Source organism: Phocoena phocoena, chromosome 14 (assembly GCF_963924675.1).
Source record: "Phocoena phocoena chromosome 14, mPhoPho1.1, whole genome shotgun sequence".
Classification (NCBI taxonomy): Eukaryota; Metazoa; Chordata; class Mammalia; order Artiodactyla; family Phocoenidae; genus Phocoena; species Phocoena phocoena.
The window spans coordinates 65,596,993-65,602,992 of record NC_089232.1 but is presented as its reverse complement, the minus strand read 5'-3'; positions in this window follow the sequence as shown (position 1 = coordinate 65,602,992).

Here is a 6,000-nt window from a genome sequence, read left to right as displayed (position 1 = left end):
AGGCTTTCTGAACCTACTGCCTTGGGCATCTGACTGGGGGCAGCATTTCTCCACACCGACCTCGGCCTGTTCTGCGTAATGATGCGCTCCCCCGACACTGCTAACAGCTGGCTTCTAATAAACCCCATGCTGGTGGGTGCAGTGCACGAGGTAATGATCACTCTTCCCGGCTCCCTCAAAGTGTAGTCAGATTTATAAAGACGCACGAATCAGAGATGGCAGCCTGTAACAAAAGCTTTACCTCCAGCTGTTTTGTTCATTTTCTGAACAACAACAGAACATTCCCTCCGTCTCTACCCCTCCTGCCCGTTCCTTTGTGATTGCGATCCATTATCGGCCAAATGCGTTCCTCTAAAGCTCCAGGCTCACACAAGTGGAGGGAGGGAGGCCAGAAACAGCTGAATCACAGGAGCTGACCTGTGTCCCATGGTTTTTTGCTTTTGCCTCTCCTTGCTAATAACTTCCCACCTAGAAAGAGGATCCCAGGTTCCTCTGTGCCCAGTTAAACACAGTCCATCTCCCCTGCTGGCTCTGCCCTGACCGTCTTCCAGGGCTACACCTGCTTGGGGAGCCCTGGCCCTATATGCTGAGGCTTCGCACCAGACCCCCTGGCTAATAACTGGCCTACTGCCTTGTACTGAAGACTTGGTCCACATCATTGATACCCCTGTTCAAGAACCCAGGAACCTGCCTTGGTCCTTGCCTGGCACCAACGTTGTTCTAAGCTCCTGACTTATTGTTTTTAATTGAGGTTAACTTCACATGACATAAAATTCACCATTTTAAAGTGACCAGTTCTGTGGCATTGTACATTCGTACATCCGTAACGTTGTGTAACCACTACTATCTCGTTCCAAAACATTTTCATCACTCCAAAAAAACAAAAACAACAACCCCACACCCATGAAGCAGTCACATTTCAGTTTCTTCTCCCCCGCAGTCCCTGGAAAGCGCCAATCTGCTGTCTCTATGGATTTACCTATTCTCGATATTGCATATAAATGGAATCACACAATATGGGACCTTTTGTGTCTGGCTTCTTTCAGTTCCTGTAATATTTTCGAGGTTCATCCACACTGTAGCACGTATTAGTACTTCATTCTTTTTATGTCGGGATAATATCCCATTGTATGTATACACCACAATTTGTTTATCCATTCCACATTTGGCGAACATTTGTACTGTTTCCACTTTTGGCTATTATGAATAGTGCTGCTATGAATATGCATGGGCCTGTATTTGTTTGAGTGGCTGTTTTCATTTCTTTTGGGTATATATTTAGGAGTAAAATGGCTGGTGCATGTGATAAACTCTGTGCTTAACTTTTTCAGGAACCACCGACCTGTTTTCCATAGTGGCCAAACCATTTACATTTCCCGTGTGCTGTATTAATATAACACAATGTACAAGTGTTCAATTTCTCCACATCCTTGTCCACACTTGTATTCTTGCTTTTTTTTTTGTATTGTTATTATTATAGCCATCCTAGTGGGTATTAAGTGGTGTCTCGTGGTTTTCATTTGCATTTTTCTAATGACTAATGACGTTGAGCATCTTTTCATGTGTTTGGTGGTCATTTGTAGGTCTCCTTTGGAGAAATGTCTATTTTATTCCTTCATTCATTTTTTAGTTAGGTTGTTTGTCCTTTTACTGTTGAGTTGTAAGAGTTCTTTATATATTCCAGATACTAGATCCTTATTAGATATATGATTTTCACATATTTCCTCCCATTCTGTAGGCTGTCTTCTCACTTGCTTGATAATGTCCTTTGATGTACAAAAGTTTTTAATTCTGATGAAGTATTATTTATCCACTCTTTTCTTGTGTTGCCTGTGCTTTTGGTGTCATATTCAAGAAATCACTGCCGAATCTGAGGTCATAAAGGTTTACCCCTATGTTTTCTTCTGAGAGTTTTATGGTTTTAGCTCTTGTATTTAGGTCACTGATTTCATTTGAGTTCATTTTTGTATATGACGTGAGGTAGGGATTCCTAACTCTTAATTCCTGCTCCCGAGCCCACCTCAGCTTGGGGTCCAACCCGGGTCCCACAGCCTGCTGGTAGTTACCCCTGATGCCTACCCTGCTGAGTGTTTCTTGCCTGAATTATCTGTTGGTCTGGGACACTCCTCCATCCTATGTCAGCTTCCACGAGGTGCATTGCTTGCCTGGACCGTTACTCTTGCCTCCGATTGGATTCCATCAGACAGGACTTCGTCTCAGCTGACCAGCTAGGTCTGTTCCTCCAGCTCTAGCCCATCCCTGTCATTGGTCTAACCCAGGCTCTCTCTCTCCCCTGAGACTGAGCTATCCCGCGATTGCATCAAGCTACTCCAGCAATATCTCGTGACAAAATCAAGTTTCATTAACAGAGTGCAATTGCTAAGGGCATGGACTCTGGAACTGGGGACCAAATTCCAGCCCTGCCACTTACTACATGGGTGACTACAGAGAGAGCTCTTTGCCAGTTTCGTGCCTCAGTTCCCTCATCTACAAAATGGGGTTACGGATGACATCTACCTCACAGGGTTGATGTAGCAGTTACATGAGTTAATACATAAAAAGGGTTAAGAAGAGTGTCCAGTATATTGTAAATCCTCCATGGGTGTCGATTCTTCTTAAGAATTTCTGAAAAGACCACCGGTCCCCTGGGAAGAGTATTACAACTGACCAGAACAACATTTTAGTTTGAGTGAGCCCATCCTTTTCCTAGGTCTAAGGTTGGAAGGGGTTACCTACCAGACCCAGGAAGACAATTAACCTACTCATGCCAATGGCCAGGGCGAGCAATTAGACACAAGGAGGGAAGGAGAGGAGGGAGAGGTGCAGGACCCCAAACCAATCTTGCTGGTTGCAAAATTCTGTTGGTACCTCTAGGTTAGATAAATCTACAGCAAATTCAGTGGCATGATACCTGTGATCTAATAAAAGTGGCAGAAAGCAGGAACAGATTTTGCCGAGTTGTCCTTGGTTGTTCTATTCCCTGTCCCGCCCCCCCACCCCCCCGCATCTGCCTGCTATTGAGCTCTGAGGTAATCTTGTTATATCTGATGTAATCACCACAGGCAGGTTTGTGTCCTAGGGCCAGAATCGCAAAGGTCTCCCAGAGTCACCTACAAAGAAGCCTGGAAGGAGGCCCCCTCCCTGTTGCCACCCCTGTGGCTGTGTCCGTTGCAGAGTTTCGGATGATTCACCCTCGGGAGGGAGGTTAGCCACCAGATTTATTGTCTGTCTGAATAGGCTGTGTGCAGCCAACCAAAATGAAAGGGAAAAAAGAGAGCTGTCTCTGCAAAGTCTGCTGAGTCAGAATTAACAGACAGTCCTGTAACTAATGATCAGAAATGGAAACGTACTCAGGAGTTGCGGTGTTTAAGTGAATAGCAGGGCTGTGGGGCGATGATGAGGATGATGGGACTTGGAACAGCTCACATCCTGCAGTGGCAACTGAGGGTAGCCTGTTCACAAGCTAATCCAGGTGGGAGGCTGGTCTCCTAACAACCTGGGGTACCCCCCCCACCCCCGACAGGACTGCCTTCTCCCCTCACCCCAGCCCTCTACTCCTCTCATCAAAGGGGCCTCATCTTTCTAAAGCACATCTTGGTTTACCATCTATAGCCCACTAGATTCTCATGACAGCCTCATGGGACAGCTTAGTCTGACATCTCTCCATTTTACAGAGATGAACACTGAGGTGCAGAGAGGCTATGCCAGTAAGTGGTAGGGCCTGACCTAGGATTCAGGTTTTTAAATTATTGGAATTCCTGTACAAAGGCATCCCGGTAAACAAATGAATAATCTCCTCTAGTTTAACTTCTTGGTAAAGTTAGATTTTCATGGATTGTGTACTTACAGGGCCACGCGTGCGGGCAAATATTGGTGTCTGAAGTGCAAAAGTGGGGCTGTTTTCTATATTTCAAATGTTAGAAATTGCTTTCGTTAGAACAAAAGTCAAATATTTTCTTGCTTGACTAACTCTAAAAGCACTTAACAAGTTTTACAAAGTCATTCAGATCTGGGGCGGCATTGAACCATGAATGCTTTTAGTCTCTGAGTAAATGTCTCAGAAAGCTATGGGAAATGAAAAAGAAGGGTGCAGAGGAGAACAGGCTTGCAGCCTGGCTGTGCCACCCCACCTTGCAGACAACTCTCACGGCCGCCGAATTACCAAGAGCACGCACGGTTGGCCACACTTCACCTACCACAATAATGGACGCCTGTGGGGGAGGAACCTGGTGATCTACATGCTGGTGGGGAGACACAGTGTGATTTGATTTGAGTTTCATTTGCAGATGTCTCCCTGGGAAGAAAGAGAGGAGGCTGCTTCTCCCAGAGGGGAGAGCTGCTTTCTTTAATTACAGGGAAGCAGCCGGAGCAAACCGCAAGGAGAAAAGAAAGCAGTCAGCAGACTGGCCTGCCCGTCTTCCTCTTAGCACTCAGTATTCTTGAGGTCTTGAGAGAACAGTTCTCCTCTGTGCCTCATTTTCCACATCTCTAAAATGGGGATAACCATGCTTCCCTTGAGGGTTGTTGAAAGTCTCAAATGATATATATATATATATATATATATATATATATATATATATATATAAATATTTATATACACACACATATGCAGTGCTTATCCTAGAGTAGGGATTCAATGATAATATATATGAATATTAGTAGGAGGCATTTGGTAAGTATTTCCTAGACTTCACTTCACCCTCCTCTATGAATATGCAAAAATACTCTTCCACTAAAAGTCCAGCTGAAATCCCATTTCAGTGTGACACCTCCCTGAGATGCCAGCCCGAGGTCATCACTTCCTTCTCAGTGTTCTTTGTCTGCCCTGCTCATTAGACCAAATGTCATAACACCCAGTAGCATCCTTTCTAGTTATGGGACTCAAAGCACAGGCAGATCTGGATGGGTCAGGCCAGAATGAGGCTAGATATCAGACTTGGGTGTGTGTGTGGCAGGGGGCGTGGTGGGTGGCAGGTGATGGGGCAGGGAGGACATGAGTTCTGACAAGGGCAAGTAGGCCCTCCTGAGTCCAGGAGGTCAGTGTGAGGACAGAGAGGAGGACCATAGCTGAGTGAAGATGCAAAGTTTAAGGTCCGGGGTTTAGCCCTGTCCAACCAGGGCAGTGGGTGGGCAGAGGCTGGAGTGGGCAGGTAGTCTGACCCAGGGACATGTGGTCCAGGACATCAGAGCTCCAAATTCAGGCATTAGGCATGAAAGGCAAGGGTGTGGCAGACCCCTGTCAACTAGGAGGTGACCAGAATCACTTAGGTGATTTTCTCAAAATACAGATTCCCAGGCTCTAAAGCCAGTGAGATTCTGATAGAGTAAATCAGACGCACTGTCGGAAGAGACGATGGGCTTTCCTGCTCTGTGACTGAACGAGCTTACCTAGTGATGACTAAAGAAGGCCTTCTCACAGCTGTGACCTTGAAACTGAAAGACTTAAAAAGGTTTACCAAGAGGCAGGAGGACTTCGAGGCACATGAACCAGATGCTCAGAAAATGAGTGTGACGAGCTTACAAACACTCTGTGAAGAAAAGTTTTAAAAAAGAAGGGTCCCAAGAAACCAGGATCAAATGACATAAAGAGAAATAGGAAAGCAGTCATTTTCTGAAGAAAGCTCCATGAGGAAACATCACCACCTGGACCCCAGGTTCTCTCTTTAGGATGTCCTACATCAGATGTCCTGCTTCAAACAGACCCATAAAGAATGACAACATCTGCACTAGAGAGCACAGTATGAATCAGGGAGTATTTGAATCACATATCCTGTTGATTGGATCAATTTGCAGGTAATTTCCTCTACAAGAGAAGAGGAGTCTCAGGCTCTAAGCTAAGGCCCACCCACTCAGAGGCCGGGGATGAGGGCAGGACCACCATGAGGATAATGGGGTCAAGTGCATTGGTTAACCAAACGTATTTATTTCTTCTCCCTCGTAAAAACATGCTTGGTGAAGTGTGGCAGCCTCAGCTCTCTTCCCTTGCTCTATTTCCAGAAA